Below are 19,392 nucleotides of genomic sequence, written 5' to 3'. Positions count from 1 at the left end.
TGTGTGTGTGTGTGTGTGTGTGTGTGTGTGTGTGTGTGTGTGAGAGAGAGAGAGAGAGAGAGAGAGAGAGAGAGAGAGAGAGAGAGAGAGAGATGTTTCTAGTCTTGGGAATAAGAAAAGGAGGGCGTCTACTGCATATTCTCTCCCATTATCCACTCTTTCTACTGTATTCCAATGTGAATAGCACTGTCTCCATCCTTAATGAAAAGGAAAGAACTAACTAATAAGAATCTCAGAATCAACAAAACTTAGAATTAGCTGAAGCAAATGAAAGAAAAATAATTTATTAAGCACTTACTCTCTATCACACATCATGCTAAATTCTAATAAGGATCTTTTATTTCAGAATGAGGAAGAGATAACATGTAAAGAGAGTGGTGAGTTGGGAGGGATACTTTAATCCAGGAAGTAAAAAGGATAATAAATTAATCCATAGATCAGTGGGTTAACATTCTCTTTTGAACTGCAGTATTGATTCAATTACTTTGTCCAGAGAAAGACATAGAAAGGGGATAGGAGAAGGAGAACAGAATGTATAGGTGAACGACTTGTGAAACACATTTCTGTTTAGGGATGATGATTTTTTTTTAGGTTTTTGTAAGGCAAACGGGGTTAAGTGGCTTGCCCAAGGCCACACAGCTAGGTAATTATTAAGTGTCTACGGTCGGATTTGAACTCAGGTACTCCTGACTCCAGGGCCAGGGCTCTATCCACTGTGCCACCTAGCCACCCCTATCTATCTACAAATTGTCAAAGTAGAAAAGTTGAGAGAGAGAGAGAGAGAGGAGAATGAACATGGATGGCTTAGGCATTTCATGGAAAGGAAGCCCCAAGATAGAATTCATCAAACAGAAAATTCTGGAAAGGAAAGTTTTCATTCATTTACTCATAAATCTAAAAAGCTCAGTTTCAGGGTAGGAGCAATTTCATAGTTGAACAGAATAACTGTCCCAGAGACTAGGAACAAGCTGGTTTCTGAAGTTTGCTATCTTACATAGAGAGAAGTGAGTCAGTAGAAAAGACAGATCACAAAATACATGGAATGGGATGGGTTATAGAGCATGTTCTAGTATAGGCTGGATTTTATAGGATTGGTGAATTTGTACTTAATTCCTTACCAGTAACCTCCTTGTTACTTCCACTCATCTGTCTTAGTCTCTTTCTCTCTGCATGGACACAAAAAAAGTTTGATCCTCGTCCAAATGGCAATCCTTCATAGATCTGATGACAAAGATCATGTTCCTTGGTTGGTCTCTTTTCTAGATCAAAAGAATCCTTGTTTTCTTCGAACATTCACCAGAATATATGTTTTCCACTCACTATCTCTTGACTTTTTGTAGAATTACTACAGAGTAGTAATGTGCTATAAACAGAGTACCATGGTCCTATTTCTTCCCATGATCTAGTCATTCTACTTCTAATGATGGAAACTACGATTCCATCAGTAATTGTGCTATGTTCTTTTTTTAAAATTGATTTATAGTTCATTCAAATCTCCATGTCTTTTTCACATAATACCAAGCTCCTTATTTTTTTTTTTAGGTTTTTGCAAGGCAAATGGGGTTAAGTGGCTTGCCCAAGGCCAAACAGCTAGGTAATTATTAAGTGTCTGTGATCGGATTTGAACCCAGGTACTCCTGACTCCAGGGCTGGTGCTTTATCCACTGCGCCACCTAGCTGGCGGCTCTTTATTATCTTGTGATTGTGTAATTTTGTTAATCTGATATAAAGGTACATATATCCCTGTAAAATCTCTTCCATAAGCAGTAGTCCTACCCTGTATTTCTTCTTATTACTTGAAAGATGACTTTTAAAACAATTTTTTTTCCTGGAGCATTTGTTTGGAGACAGTCTCCCAGATGATATTCTTTCTCAGTTTAATTTTTCAAACTTGGTAACTTATAGCTTACTATATATAGCTTTACTTATAGGCTACTTATAAGTTACTTATAGGTTTACTATAAGTAAAACATAATGCTAGTTGCTGGAGCTACACACACAAAAGGGAAATGTTTTCTTACTCCAAGGAGTTGACATTCTATCAGAGGAATGCAATATGCACACAGATAAATAAGGTAATTTGAGGAATTTGAGTGGTCCAAAAATTGGGAGGGATGGAAAGAGAAGTTTACATTGAGGAAGTGGGGTCTGTGCTAAACCTTTTAAAGAAGGTAAAGATTTTGAAAGCTGGGAAGAGAAGAAGCACATACAGATCTGTATTTCTCTTTGGTAATTGTCATTGATTATGTTCCTTTTCTTTTATAGACATGAACTGATCATAGAACTCTTTGCACATTTATATTGTTTTTCCCCATTTTCTTTCTAATTATGACTATTCTTAATTCATTATTCATTCAAAATTATATTTTTAGAACTTCCCATCCCCATTGATCCACCTCTTTCATTTATATATGTGTGTGTATATATATATATATATATATATATATATATATATATATATATATATACATATTTGTGTGTGTGCATTATATATTTGGTATATGTGTGTACCCCTATTTCTATCAATCCACCATCCATCTGTCTGTCTGTCTATCTATCTATCTATCTATCTATCTATCTATCTATCTATTTATCTTTGGAAAATCCCATTAGTTTATTCAACTGATATCTTTCCACATGAGAGATATCAGGAAATTGCTTCCAAGAGAATAGTACCAGAAAACTACATTGGAGCAATTGGAGCCTGCTTCAGTATTCAGTAGCTTGTTCTGATGGACTCAGTGTGGTGAAGGTGAGATCCTCTGATTGACTTTGAAGGCATTCAAGACTCCTGCTAGCTTTGGCTGCTTCTTCTTTTCTCTTCTGTCTTATTTTCTTGAGTTTCTTTGATGGTGTCCAAAGAAACCTCTATGAAGGATCTAAGTAACTAGACCTTCTAAAGTCACAGAACACTCCCCAAACAGGACCTCCTTGGTCATATTGAAGGCATTCAGTTGGCGCAGTAAGCAAAGAGAATCTAGGAATTGTAAGCTAGGTAGTGTATTAGATCCAGTCTGACAATAATACCTTAGAAGCAAAGAATGATTTTTGGGATTGTTAGAAAGTATTATGCCCCTCAGAAATTGGCAGAAATATCTGTGTTTGTACTTTCCATATCTTTAAAGTAAATATCCTTTTGTAAAAGCTAATCAATATAAAGTGAATAAATGGAACTGGTGATGTTGAACAAAAATCCCCTAAAATTGAAAGGAACACTGTTGATGAGGGCTTGAGCTGAAGGAAGAAAACTGTGACAATCCACAAATCCATCAGGATAACCTGCAACCCTGAAGGAGGTGTAACTCTCTAGGTCCTGAGAGAATGACATCAGATTACACATTATATATATTTTCTATGAATTTTTGTGATATCTACTCTTCTAAGTCTTGGTTATTGACCAAGCATTCTCCATATTAGCTAACTCATGCTTCAAGATGATGTATTTGCTTAGTCACAAGATTTCCATTATTCCCATATTACTAATAAGTTTTTTCTTATTAATTAAAAATGAATGTTGTTTCGCTTCAATACTTCCTCTACACTCTGACATATGACGTTATTAAGATGTTAGCAACTGTTCAAATGCATGAGGTTTCTAACAGATGCCTAGAAATTAGAGTTCCTTCATTATTATTTTATCTTGTCCATGCTCCAGTTTGGGAATCTGTTTTAGGAAAATATCCTATCCCTTGCTAAGGTGACTCCTCCGAAGTGCTGTTGTTGTACATCATTTCTATTTTTCTATCCTATTATCTTCCAATATCTTCCCACTCAAATGTTCTCAATGGCATTGATAGCTGTAGTCATCAATTTCCATATGATTCCTGGAGGCACTTCCAGTTCTCTTAAGTGCAAATTTTTTATGATTATTTTATTCATTTATTTTTCCAACTACATGCAATGATGGTTTCAACATTTTTCTCCCTCCCTCCCTTCCCTCTTCCCTCCCCTTTACTGAAAGAAATCTAATATAGATTATACATGTCTAATTTTGTTAAACATAAATCCATATTAATGATGTTGTGAAAGAAGAATCAAATTGAAATGGGAAAAAACAGAGAAAAAAATAAGACATAAGACAATTTTTAAAAAATTGAAGATAGTAAGCTTTGACCTGCATTTAAAACTCCATGCTTCCTTCTCTGGATATGGTTGGGATTTTCTATCACAAGTCTTTTTAGAATTGATTATTGTACTGCTGAAATGAGCAAATGCATCATAGTTGATCATCACCCAATGTTGCTGTTAGTTTGTACAATGTTCTTCTGGTTTTGCTTCCTTCACTCAGCATCAGTTCATACACACCTTTACAGACTATTCTGATGTCCTATACCTCATGATTTCTTATAGAACAATAGTGTCCCATCACGGTCATATACTACAATTTGTTCAGTCATTTCCCAATTGATGGGCATCCCCTCAATTTGAAAATTCTTTGGTTATAAATATTTTTGTACATATAAGACTTTTTTTACCCTTTTTGTGATCTCTTTGGGATATGGACCCTAATACTGGGTCTATTGGGATGCACTAGTTTTGCTAGATAAAGGCTATGCCCTTTGGGTGAAATTCTAATTTGCTCTCTAGAAAGGTTTGGTCAGTTCACAACTCCACCAACAATCTATTTGTGTCCTAGTTTTCCCACATCTCCTCTAATGATCATTTTCCTTTTCAGTCATATTAGTCAATCTTAAAGGTGTGAAATTGTATCTCAGAGTTATTTTAATTTGCATTTCTCTAATCAATAATAATTTAGAACATTTTTCATATCATAAGTGGATTTAATTTCTTCATCTGAAAATTGCTTTTTCAAATCCTTTGACATTTATCAATTGGTGAATGTATTGTATTCTTATAAATTTGACTCAGTTCTCTCTATATATTTTAGAAATGAGTCTTTCATCAAAAACACTTGTAAAAATTGTTTCCCAGCTTACTGCCTTCCTTTTTATCTTAATTATAATGATTGCATGTATGCAAAACCTTTTCAGTTTAATGTTATCAAAATTGTCCATTTTGTATTATATAATGTTCTCTAACTCTTCTTTGGTTATAAACCGCTCTCCTTTCCATAGATCTAACAGATAAACTATGCTTAGTTCTAAGTAGCTTCTCAATTCCTGATTCCAGGATCTGAGGTTTTAGCTAGAAGAGAAAGACCAGAAATAAGATTCACATTGAGGATCTATTATGGGATTCTGAAATGTGAGCTCATGAGTAGGCTATGACCTGGAAAAAAGGTTGAAAACTCTATCTCCTACCTCATAGTTGGTTCTCTGCTTTGGGCAATGGGGTCAAGAAAAATGAAGAGCAAAGCAGCCAATACATCAGATAAGCCATTTTCCCTGATGTATAGAATGAGAAACCCCTGATATTTATATAAAACTTCAAGTTTTACAAAGCATTTGATATCCATTATCTCATTTAACCTCATGAAATGTGGTGAGATAGATATTATCCCCATTTTACAGATGGGAAAGTTGAGACTGAAATGTTCAACCATTTGGTCATTGTCCCATAGCTAATAATTGTTGAAGATGGAATTCAAACCCAGACTTTGTTTCATGGCATCTTTAGATGCCATTTTGCTTCTGAAGGGAAAATAATTTTCTCCCTTTTCCTTGAGTATTGACCTTGAGGTCATAAATCTTGATTTCAGATCCTGTTCTACCATTTAATACTTATGTGACCTTGGACTGACTTCTCTTGGTTTTGCTTGCCCCATCAGTACAATGAGAGGCTTGGACTGGATGACTTCCAAGTGCCTTATGATTCTAAATCTATGATCTTATAGTCTTTATTCTTCCACTTTTCTTATTTATCAGTTTATTTGTCTCACAATTACTTATAGAAACAATTTTCAGCATTAGTTTTTAAAATTGAGTTCCAAATTCTTTCCCTCCTTTCCCTTGAAAAGGCTAGCAATTTGATAAAGGTCATACATGCATAGTCATGAAAGATATATTTTCATATTAGTCATATTGTAAAACAGACCAAAATTAAAAAGAAACTAAGAAAAACAAAATAAAAATAAATTTTCTTCCATCTGCATTTGGACTCCATCAGTCCTTTTTCCAAAGGTGGATAGCATTTTCTATCATAAGTCCTTCAGAGTTGTCTTAGATCCTTGTATTGCTGAGAATAACTAAGTTATTCAATATGATAATCTTAAAATATTGTTACTGTATGTGACATTCTCCTATTTTTACTTGCTTCACTTTGCATCAGTTCATGTAAATCTTTTCCAGATTTTTTTTAAGTTAAAGGTAATAGTCTTTGATCTTTGTTCAGACTTCACAATTCTTTCTCAGGATACAGATGGCATTCTCCATCAAAAATATCCCAAATTGTGCCTGATTGTTGCCCTGTTGGTATGAGTAATCCCATTAAGGTTGATCATCCCTCCCGTGTTGCTGTTAGGGTATACAATGTTCTTCTGTTTCTGCTCATCTCACTCAGCATCAGTTCATGCAAATCCTTCCAGGCTTCCCTGAATTCCCTCCTGGTTTCAAATAGAACAATAGTGTTCCATCATACCCATATACCACAGTTTATTAAGTCATTCCCCAATTGATGGATAATCCCTCAGTTCCATTTTTTGCCACCACAAACAGGGATGCTATGAACAGATTTTTCTGAGAGATTCTAACACATCACTTTTTAGAGCACATTAGTATTCCACAACAATCAGAGACCACAAGTTAATCAGTCATTACTCAATGATCATTCCCTCAATTTCCAATTCTTTACCCCCCAGAAAAGAACTGCTATAAATATTTTGAATATATAGATCCTTTTCCTTTTTTACATAAAATCTCTTTTGGGATATAGACCTAATAGTGGTATTTCTAAGTCAAATTCTCCCCATTTTCAAAGGTTTTTAATAAATTGTTCTACTGCACTGCATAATAGGAGACAAATTCTGAGTTGTTTCTTCAAGGATAAAGATGCATTTGCATTCATCTAACAATTTCTCCAGGCCCTCTTTATCAGAAGCACACACCTGGATGATGATTAATGGGGATTAAAGGGATAATCTATGGCCATAGAAGAAAAAACTAAGTGCCCTCTTGAGATTTAGAGCCTGGAACTGTGGCCTCATTAGCACCATGTGCAAGTCAACTGAATTCTCAAGCTAGTTTTGCATTTTTCTAGGAGTGAGATGTTCTTATTAAAAGGATGTATTAGGAGATTTTGTTCCATTGGAGTCATTTGAGTGAGGCCTCTGAGGCAGAAAATGATCTGAAATCCTGGTGTGCTATAGCTTAAATATTTGAATTTTACATCTATTTCTTGAAGGACATGATCATAGGATTCAGATTGAATTTGAGGTAAGAGAATCCCTTGCTGTTGGGATCAAGTTTACTAGCAGTCCCATTCACTTATAAAACTCAGGTGAAGAATAAATTATAGATGTGAGAATTGATGGATAAAAATCAGTTTCCTTATGCTACAAAAATCAGTCCTTTAATATTCTACAATGAGTGGGCACCAGGAAGGTCTGCCTATAAAAGTAATATTTTTCTAATGAATATTTCTAATGGCCTGGGAATTTCACTAGATAAAAAAACCCTGAAGTTTTTCCTTTTACAGAGTATTTTTTCCAGTGCAGTAAACCCTCTGATTCATCTGCCAGCCATGCATTTAATCGAATCCCTTTTTGAACTCAGTTATAGATTCAGCCTCTATCATTTTGTGATGCAGACCTAATAGTCATCTGGAAATTTCATACTCATCCAGATTGAAAATTTGCTTGACTTGGAAGAGTTATGAAAACAAATGAATAAATATTTTGAATTTTGATTCAATTCAATAAATTGATGATAATAGCATTTTACATAGTGCTTTCATCACTTTACATATCTCTTTGGATTCTTACAAAAAACCTCTGAAATAGTTGCCATTATTACCTCTATTTATAGCTAAAGAAACTGAGGTAGAAGGCTAAATGACTCATCAACATTCACAAAGATAGTAAATATCCTAGATAGAATTGAAAATCAGATCTTCTTGACTCCAGGTTCACCATTTTCTATATTTTGTCACCAATCTGTCTCAAGAAATTAAGTTATATTCCCTATTTTAAACTGATATAAAATGTTACAATAATGCACATATTGTATAGATATAAATACATATGTATGTGTTTTCTTCATATATACTTATTATTTATACATATATGAGAGAGAGAGAGAGAGAGAGAGTTCTATTCTTTTCAGTCACATCTGACTCTTTGTGATCCCATTTGGTATTTTCTTGGCAAAGAGACTGGAGGGGTTTATTATTTCCTTCTCCAGTTCATTTTACAGATGAAGAAACTAATACAAATTGGGTTAAGTAACTTGCCAGAGTCACACAGCTAGTGTCTGAGGACAGATTTGAATTCATGAAGATGTCTCACTGACTTTAGGTCCAGCTTTCTATCTACTACACCATCTGGCTCTGTATGGAATGTATTTATAATAAAAATTTTGGAACTCAGGGTTTGAACCTGGCATATTTGCTTGAGAATATTCTCATTGGTGGAGAACAGGATTATTCATCATTCTGTGCTTGCAAGAAGGGTTGAGTTGGTGAGAACTTGGAAAGAAAAGTAGTTTTTCTGGCTTCCAATGTCAGGAAATTATATGTGAGATTCCAAGACTCTCTTCATGGAGAGACCCCAGGAGGGAGAGACTTTGGGAAGAAGCAGACATGTAGAAGAGCCAACACTTTGACATATCCCTGGTTTCCACACTAAAGACTTTGGGGAATTTCTTCTTGGGTGAGTTCAAGGACTCCCCTCTCAATAGAACTGAGATATCTTGATCTCAGAAGGAGAGCTCATTCAATTTCTGAAGTGACTGGCTTATTGTAATGTGCATAACCTCTCTGATTTCTCTTTGCTATCAGCTTGAGTGAATGAGTTCATTTGGTATCTACTCGTGTAATGGTCTTTATTTATTCAGTATTTGATAGGAAGCCAAGTCTTTGGATATAGCTTGAACTCCTTCCTTGCTAAGTGTTGATGACGAAGAAAGAAACTTGAGTTTAAAAATAATTTCCCAGAGGTAGCTAGGTTGTGCAGTGGATAGAGCACTAGCCTGGAGTCAGGAGTATCTGAGTTCAACTCTGGCCTCAGACACTTAATAATTACCTAGTTGTGTGGCCTTGGGCAAGCCACTTAACCCTATTTGCCTTGCAAAAAACTAAAAAAATTATTTCCCATAAAGTAAAAATATTTAGGAGGGTAAAAAGGTATAGTTCTAATCTAGTATCCCCTCTCTGAGGCAAACAGAATGGTCCAGCATTATGGGATCAATTTCCAACTCCTTTTAAAACAGGAATCAAAGTCTATTTTAGAAAATTGTGATCAAGATTCCAGAAATTTCTATTTACATCTCCCTTTTAAGACAAACTCATGTGAACACACATATAATCTTCATGGGTCATGCATTCACCTTACTCATTTAATTATATTTTATGTTTTGGCAGCTATTATTTTATTGAGCTTAATATGAAATAAGTAGAATTGACATTATCTCTCTCTTATTTTCTTACTCAGAGAAACTGAAGCACACACAGAACACTAAAATTTAAATATTATTATCTCCATTTGACAAATGATGAAATTTGGACTCAGAGAGGTTAATTGATTTTTAAGATGGTCACAAAATCAGTCAAGTTTACAGAGGAGGAAAAGCAACAGAGGCCACCAAAGACTCAACACATTTTTGATCAGTGAGGGAGAAGGAAAAGTTTGAATGATCTAAAGTTAGCTTATAACTCCAAGTGGATGATGTGAGATACTCCTGGAATAGAAAGCAGATTACTGAGCTCCTTTGAGAAAGCACCCCCTTTCAAAAAAGGGGAGTTTGGGGAGCTTATGGAGATTTATAGACACTTTCTCACATTTCTGTCAAATAGGTTTGTAGTATGGCCCTTGTCAGTCTCCTGGAGTTCTCTCTCCCTAGTGTTTAGTTAAAGTAGAGCAAATCTATTGGTATCTGCTATTCTCCTTGTTAACAAATGTAAGACCTTCAACTCAGCACAGGTGTCTGTTTCTTGTATTTGTAATGACAGCAGGAGAAAGAGCACAGCCCACAGGGCAGCATACATTCAGAGGTTAAAAGGTCTTCCTGCTCCAGAGTTCTTGCCTTATGAGCAGTGTGGTGCCAAAGATATTTACCTGTAGGCCTAGTTTCCAATTGATTCCGCATGCTAAGTAGGTGAAAATCCAAGGCTTTCTCTGTGAAGAATGGATTTCAAATTAAAATAGTGCCATGTTTAGATGAGATGATGGAGATTCAAAGAGATGGAGCCAGTTTCATGATCAAGAGAACTGAGTTCTCTTCCTGCACCTGTCACCAACGTATTTTGGAACTAGGAAAAAAATGGATTCATTTACTTATACCTTGGTTTCTTTGTACATTTTGGGGCACATTAATGCTACAAGTATAAGTTAAAAAATGGTGAACAAAAGCACAAAAGAAATGCTTTGTACTTCTCAAGAATAGGGATTTTCAAAGAGGAAGACTACCTCATTTGATTTTCATAGAAACCCAGTGAAGTAGGTGTTATTATTATGCCTATTTTATATATGAAGAACTGAGGATGAGTGAAGTTAAATGATTTTCCCAGGACCAAATAGCTGGTGTTTTCAATAGGAATCAAACTCATATCATTCTGACTCCAAGTTTCCTATATTTCTATATATTCCTATATTCCTAGTTGCCTTTTGCCATAATGAAAATTTCTCTCCTCCCCCAGTGTGGTTAAGAGATACATATCCCAGGCAAGCAAAGACAACTAAGTTCAATTTCTTAAATGGAGATATTCTAAAGATAGCTATTAGGGTACGGCAATGACCCAGAATTAAAAATAAAACTTAGAAAGAATTCAGTGTCAAAAATGATGCTTTTCTGCTCTTGGGGCTTTTATTGCTACTGTACTTTGGATATTATTTCCAAGCCTGAGAAAAATGTTCAAAAAACAAAACAAAAACAAAAAACAAAATCAAAGCCATTTAAGAAACTAAAAGGACACAAGAATATACGAAGCTCAAGCAAGATATCCATTCCCAAAATGAGCAGAAGCCTACACTAACATGGAATCAAAAGTCAAGAAAGAGCCTGGAGAAATAACCTAAAGATAAAAGAATTCAACCATAAAGAGCTAGTATGGAGTCAAGGAAGTCCAAGATATAAACTCTGAAGAAGGCAATAACTTGAAGATATCCATAAACAAAGCCTCAATGAAAGACATGTGAATTAGACAAAGGCCCAACAAGAATTATTAGAGGAGTTAAAGAGATTTTATGAAGAGCAAAAACAGTTTTCAAGAACCAAATAAAAATAGTAGATGAGAAAAATGAAGAAATAAATTAGGTCAATGTAAGACAGTTGTATGAAAAGAGAATTAACAGTTTGGTAAAAAGAGGTACAAAATCTTTCTGGAGAAAATAATTCCTTAAATTTAGAATTGCTCAAGTGAAACTTAATAACTCCATGAGACAAGAAAATATAATAAAACAAAGTTAAAATGGAAAATAGAAAAAATAGATATGAAATATCTCATAGGAAAAAATAAGTGATATGCATAATATCCTGAGGAGAGACATTTTTAGAATCACTGACTACTTCAACAACAAAAACAAGCAAAAAAAACCTAAGACATCATATTTCAAGAAATTATAGAGGAAAAGTACCCAAATAGCTTAAAAAGTGAGGAAAACATAGAAATGGAAAGATCTACTGGTTACATCCTGAAAGAAACACCAAAATGAAACTCTCAGGAATATTGTATCCTAGATAAAGAACTCTCAAATCTCAAATCAAGGATAAAATGCTAAAATCAGCTGGAAAAAAATTCCAGTATTGTGGAACCATATTCAGAACCACACAAGATTTTGTAGCTACTATTAAAAAGAAAAAGAAGCTTTGAAATATGATATACCAGAAGGTGAAGGAACTAGGATTATAACCAAGAATAATCTACCCACCAAAAAGAAATGCAGGGGTAGGAGTGGGGGAATGGACATTTAATAAAATAGAAAACTTTCAACATTTTTGATAAAAAAAAGACTAAAGCTAAACAAAAAAGAAATTATATATATATATATATATATATATATATATATATATATATATATATATATTATATCCCCTCAGAATTTAATCATTAATAAGGGTCTAAGAAGCAGTATATTTAGACAGAGGACCTGAGTATGATTCTATTATGTTTCAGTGATATCAAATGTAAGGATGGGAAGAATGTCCTGGGATAAGGGGAAAGGAAAGGGAAGAATGGGAAAAATTGCTTTTCAAAAACATGAGACACACAGAAGTATTTATACAGTAGAGGAGAATTTGGGATAGAGTAGATAGCAATTGAACCTTTCCCTCATCATATGAACTGTTTCAATGATGGAAGAATACTATATACATACATGCATATATACACATATATATATATGTATATATATACACACATACACACACACACACACACACACACACACACACACACATATATATATATATATATATATATATATATAGAGAGAGAGAGAGAGAGAGAGAGAGAGAGTTGGATATAGACATGCATTTTTTTCCATTAGGGAAGTAGAAGGGAAGGGGAAAATGTTAATAGGTAGGGGCATAAGACAGAGGGTAGATTAAGAGAAGCAGTGGTCAGAAGCAAAACAGAACCTTAAAGAAGGACCATGGTTAAAAAAGATAATAGTAAATATAAGAAAATGGGGTGGATGGAAATATATAACTAGCAATTCCAACTGTGAATGTGAATGGGATGAACTCACCTCTAAAATGGAAGATAACAGCAAAATGGATTAAAAACCAAATTTCAACAATAATGTTGTTTATAAGAGATAGACTGGGAACTGAAAGAGAAAGAAAAGGTTGAAGCAGAATCTATTATCATTTAGCTGAAGAAAAAAGGGTAGGGGATGACAATCATGATCTTATACAAAGCAAAAGCAAAAACAGAACTAATTAAAAAAGAAAAATGGAAACATTTATCAATAATCAATATATGCATCAAATGGCATAATATCTAAATTATTAAAGAAAAATATAAATGAGTTATTAGAGGAAATAGTAAAACTATAATGTAGGAAATCTCAATTTACTCCTTTCTGACTTAGATGAATGTAATCATGAAAGAAAAAAGTTTAGAAGATGAATTGAATAGAATTTTAGAAAAATTAGTTACATTAGACCACTAAAGAATATTCAGTTGTACAGAAAACATTATATCTATTTCTCAGCTACACACAACACCTTCACAAAAATTGACCAAATATTATACATAAAAAAACCCATCAAAATACATCAAAATTAGAGACCACTTTTCTTGCCTTCTTCAATTATAGGATCATGGATCTAGAACTAGAAGGGACCAAAAATCTTTCATTTTTTCAGCTGAGAAAACAAAGCTCTAAGGAGGTTAAATAGATTCCCCTAAGGCCATGTAAAGAGCGTCAAAGATGAAATTTGAACTTAGTTCCATCTATTTCAATGAAATAAAGGAGGAGACACATAATGATATGAGTTCACATACTTTTGTTTATGTGGCAATTATGCTGCCATTACGTTGATTATGTTGCAGTCTGGGATAATTTCTCTTTATCAGACAACTTATAAAGCCATAGTATAATAATGGTAGATGGTATTATGTATTATACACACACACACACACACACAGATATATATATATATATATATATATATATATATATATATATATATCCCTCAGAATTTAATAATTAATAAAGTCTAAGAAGGAGTATTTAGATAGAGGGCCTGAGTATGATTCTATTATGTTCAGTGATCTGGGACAAGGCTTGAAATGAGGAAAACCTGAATTCAAGTCCTACTTCTAATCATCTATGAGACCTTGGGCAAGTCACTTAATTTTTGAAAGGAACATTATCTCTGTTTAGAATGTTATATGCAACTCTGAGATACTTAGAAACTATAACTTTTCCATCTCTTTTTCTTTGTATTTTTCACACCAAAATTGTAAAGAACTGTTTTTTTTTGGGGGGGGGGCGGTTCACTTAATCAAATTTTTTAAATGAAGGCTGTACTCTTGGTTAAGAATCACTCAGTGAGGAGAAGCTAGGTGCAGTGAATAGAGCACTAGCCCTGGAGTCAGGAGGAACTGAGTTCAAATTTGACCTCAGACACTTAATAATTGCCTACCTATATGAAACCTTGGGCAAGTCACTCTTAACCCTATTGTCTTAAATAAATAAGATTATCTTTTAAAAGGATCAATCAATGAGCATTGATTAACTGAAACACTGACCAAAGAATAGATTAGGTTAGATGATCTCTGAGAGCCCTGTGATTCTCTTTCTTATGCCTCCATAGTATTGTTTCCATCCATATATGATTCTTATTACATAACTAATTCAATTCAATAAATTGTTGATGTGTTTTATTGAAGTGAGAATTTATTAAGCATCTATTATATGAAAGGGCCTGAGAATTCAAAGGCAAAATTAGTCCAGTAAGAGTTTCTAGTAACTGACTTGATCCTATAACAGAGGAGATTAAAACTAAGCATTCCATGCTCATCCTGGTGGTTAGGGATCTCATCAAAATTAGAGAAATGCTAGCATTATTTTGATTCCCAAAGAGTAGGTGTTCTTCTGTCTTGAACTATGCTTTTCTTTACATGCTTGTGTCATCTCATCTAAAGCAAGTCATCAAGTATTTCTTAAGATCCCCACTATTTTCCAGGCACAAGGCTGAGCAGTGGAGATATACAGATAAATTTAAAAAACCCAACAGTTCTCTCCTCAGGGAGCTCCCAGTTTAACAGGGAAGACAGTAAACAAACAAATAAATATATTTTGAAAAAAATATATTTTTATATGTGTCAGATAAATTGAATGTCATCTCAGAGGGAAGACATTAGCATTCATTGGGACTAGCAAAGGCTTCTTGATGAGAATGGGAATTCATTTGGAATCTGAAAGATGACAGGGAAGCAAAAAAGTGGAAATGAGCAGGAAGAAAATTCCAGTGGACAAGGAACAACAAAGAGGCCAGTATTATTGTATTGAAGAATATGCAAGATAGGGCACTAATCCACAAGTCAGGAAGACCAAAGTTAAAATCCAGTCTCAGACTAGCTGTATGATTGTGGGAAAGTCATTAACCCTGATAGCCTCAAAAAATGATATGTGAAACTGAGTAAGGCATAAGAAAAATGAAAATTCAGGAAAACAGAGGACTTTATATTTGATCCTGCTAGTAATAGACAGCCATTGGAATTTTGTAGAGTTTAGCTACTAGAGAATATGATATTGATATAGGCAGATCTATGCTTGGGGAAGCTCAATTTGACAACTGAATGGACTACTAGATGAGGAATTACTAGAGTGAAAAAAGACTTGAGACAGAAAGACCAATCATCAAACTATGATAATAGTGCAGACATGGGTGATGATGGTGTGTACCAGGGTTGAAACAGTGTCATAAAAGAAACAGGGAAATGGGGGTATATATGGGAGATGTTATATAGGAAAAATCTCTAAGACAGGGACAGATAAGATCTTCAGGGGGGAGAGGAGAGGGGAGGGAAGAGGAGAGCATGAGGAGTCAATTTTGCCAATTTGATTAAAAGTTTAGGGGATTGGGAGTGGAGGCAAGATTGCAACCTGAAGGCAGGAATTCCTGGAAACATGTTCCCTAAAAAACTCCAAAAGCCATCAAATTATGACTCTAGCCAAAATTTGAGAGGGGAAGAACACACAGAAAGATTTGTCCAGTCCAAGACAACTTAGAAGTTCTGTGAGAAAGGTCTGTTTCATCAGGACTGGGGATTGAAAAAGTTGCTACAAGCACAGCTGCAGCTCAATGCAGCGCAGCCTCACCAAGTGCCTAGATCCCTGGGGTGCCTAGTTCCATGGCAGAGGTGGCAGTTTCCAGACCTCCTGACCCAAGGATCACTGGGAACAGTTTGAGGGGGCAGTGAGACTACTCTGTCACACCAAAGTAGGTGTGGAACTAGTGCTGGCCTCAGAACAGCCCTGAGGTGAGAACCTGGAGCAGGAATTGGGGAAGCCAGCCTGTACCTCCAGAGCATAGCCCACAGAATGTAAGGGGGTGGAGGAAACTGCAGAGGTCTCTCTGTTCTCCCTAGGGCAGGACTCTGCTGTTTGCCCACACCCAAATCCATTTTACAGTTTAGACTCCCATACCACCATAGCCAAGTAGGAACTCTCTTCACAGCTCTAGGACAGGGGTGAAGGGCTGGGGGAGGTGGTACTGTGGTCATTCAAGTACCAAAGCATAGGCAAGAGAGCTGTCAAAGCCTCTCATAAGACCTTGGAGGAATTAAGGTCCTTGTGAGTTTTCCCAAAAATCCCCCAAAGTCTTGGAAGTGTGGTAAATCAGTCACAGGCTGAGGAAATGAGCAAACAAAAAGAAGAATCTGATCATAGAAAATTTCTTTGGTCCTATGGAAGATTCAGAAGATGACACAACTGAAGCTTCTGTACCCAAAACCTCTGAGAGATATAGAAAATGGGCTCAGTCTATGAATGAGCTTAAAAAAAGGCTTTGAAAAGCAATTAAGAGAGGTAGGGGGGAAACTGGGAGGAGAAATAAGAGCAATGCAGATAAATCATGAAAACCAAATCAGTAGCTTGGTGAAAGAAATCCAAAAAAGTACTTAAGCAAAAGATATGTTAAAAACCAGTTTAGGCCAAATGGAAAAAGCAACACAAAAGGAAAACAAGGAAAAGAATGCCTTAAAAAAGCAGAACTGGCCAGTTGGAAAAAGAGATAGAAAATCTCTCTGAAGGAAATAACTCAAATGCAGAATGGAACTAAAGGCAGAAGATGACTTTGCAAGAAATCAGGAAGAAATAAAACTATTCCAAAAAAGCAAAAATTAGAAGAACATGTGAAATATCTCATTGGAAAAACAAACAATCTTGAAAACAGATCCAGAATTTAAAAATTAGTCGGTTACCTGAAAATCATGACTAGGAAAAGAGCCAAGACTTCATTTTTAAAGAAATAATACAGCAAAATTATCCTGAGATCCTAGAAGAAGAGGGTAAAATAGAAATTGAGGGAATTCACCTATCACCTCCTGAAAGATCCCAAAAGAAAAACTTCCAGGAATATTATAGCCAAATTCCAAAACTTCCAAGTTAGCGAGAAAATACTAAAAACTGCCAGAAACAAACAATTCAACTACCATGGCTCTATAGTCAGGTTACACAGGATCTGGCAGCATCTACATTAAGGGCTCATAGGGCTTGGAATATGATATTCCAGAAGGCAAAAGATCTTAGTTTACAACCAAGAATCAACTACCCAGCAAAACTAAATTTTCAGGGAAAATTTAGACTTTCAATGAAACAGGGGACTTTCAAACTTTCCTATTGAAACAAGCAGAGCTGAACAAAAAGTTTGATCTCCAAGTACAGGACTCTGGTGAACCATAGAGAGAACAGACAAGAAGGACTAACTATGAGGAACTTAATGATTTTAAACTGTTTGTATTCCTGCATGGGAAGAAGATGCTGATAACTCATATGAATTTTCTCATTTATAAGGGCAATTATAAGGAGCATATATAGACAGGGCACAGGAAGGAGTTGAAAATAATGGTATAATATAGTAAAAAGATGAAGTCAAAGGGTGATAAAGGAAAGTACTGGAAGGAAGAGAAAGGAGAGGAAGAAGGGGCTAAGATATTTCAAGTAAGAGTCAAGAAAAAGCTTCTTCAGTGGAGTGGAATGGGGGAAGGCGAGGGGGGATGAGTGAGCCTTCATTCTCATCAGAAATGGCTCAGAGATGAATATAAATCTATCTTACCCTAGAGAAAAATGAGAGGAAAGGGATGGGATAATGGGGGAATGGGAGGAGGGAAATGGGGAATAGGTAATAGAATAGAGGGAAGATCATGGGAGAGGGTACACAGATACAACACACTTTTGAACAGAGACAGAGTTAAAGGAGAGAATAGAATAAATGACAGTGGGCAGGAGTAGAGTGGAGTAAAATTCAGCTAGTAATATCAACTGTGGGAAAAATATTGAAGCAATTTCTTTGAACTCATGATGAAGAAGGCAATTCATCCCAGAGATAGAGCCATTGGAATCTGAACACAGACTGAAGAACATTTTTTCTCTTTCACTATTCTTGAGGTTTCTCATCTTTTTTGGGGGGGAGGGGGACTTATTTTTACTTTTACAACAACATTATTGTAATAATGTAAAATAAATAAACTCCTCCAAAAGCCTAGGGGATTGAGAGGATGATGATGCCCTTGACAGTAATAAGAGAGATAGAAGAGAAAATTTTGGTGGAAAGATAATGAATTCCATTTTGGATAGTTGAAAATGTCTATATAACACCTAACTTGAGATATCCAATAGTCAGCTTGAAATATGAGACTGGCAGCTAGGAGAGTAATTAGGGCTGGGTAAATAGATCTGAGAATCAAAAATATAGAGATGATTATTGAATTATTAGAGTTGATTAGAATGTAAAGACAATAACAGACAAGGAGAAAACATCCCAGGACAGGGATAAGATTGTTGAGGGTCTCCCATGTTTAGTGTCCATGGCCTGGATGAAATACCAACAAAGGAAATTGAAGAGTCATGAGAGTTAGGAGGAAATTCAAAAAAGCAGTGTAACCAAAAAACCTAAAAAGATAAGAGTATGTTTTAGGTTACTTTTTTGCAAGGCAATGGGGTTAAGTGGCTTGCCCAAGGCCACACAACTAGGTAATTATTAAGGGTCTGAGGTCGGATTTGAACTCATGTATTCCTGACTCCAGGGCTGGTGTGCTATCCACTGCGCCACCTAGCTGCCCCCTAAAAGATAAGAGTATTAAGAAGATGACTGACAATATCAAAGGTTACAGGGAATCTAAGAAAGATGAGGACTGAAAAATGCTCATTGAACTTAGTAATTGAAAGATCATTAATAACTGTGGGGAGAATCAGTAAAAAGATAATATTGAAAGCCAAACCAGAGTTAACAAGAGAATGATAGGAAAAGAAATAGTGACACAAATTGTAGATGATTTCTAGGAGTTTAAATGTGAAAGGAAGAGAGATATGGGATGACAACTAGACAGCTTAGATAGATCAAGTGAAGGTTCTTAGAAGATAGAGGAGAAATGAATTTTGCAAGCAGTCAGCAAAAAGGGAAAGATAAAAGATTAGAGAGAGACTAGGGATGATAGGGCTGTTGGCTGAAGAAGATAGGATAGATCAGATCATTGTGCCTTAGCTAAGAAAAAGGCCACAGATTTCTATGAGACAAGGGTGAATGATCTGAGTGAAGTGAGATGAGTAGAAAGAAAAGAGAGAGTTATCTATTTTTTCATTGAAATATGAGGCAGGGTTCTGCC

Source organism: Macrotis lagotis, chromosome 5 (assembly GCF_037893015.1).
Source record: "Macrotis lagotis isolate mMagLag1 chromosome 5, bilby.v1.9.chrom.fasta, whole genome shotgun sequence".
NCBI classification, from domain to species: domain Eukaryota; kingdom Metazoa; phylum Chordata; class Mammalia; order Peramelemorphia; family Peramelidae; genus Macrotis; species Macrotis lagotis.
The sequence above is the reverse complement of the archived record's forward strand: the minus strand, read 5'-3'. Positions refer to the sequence as shown.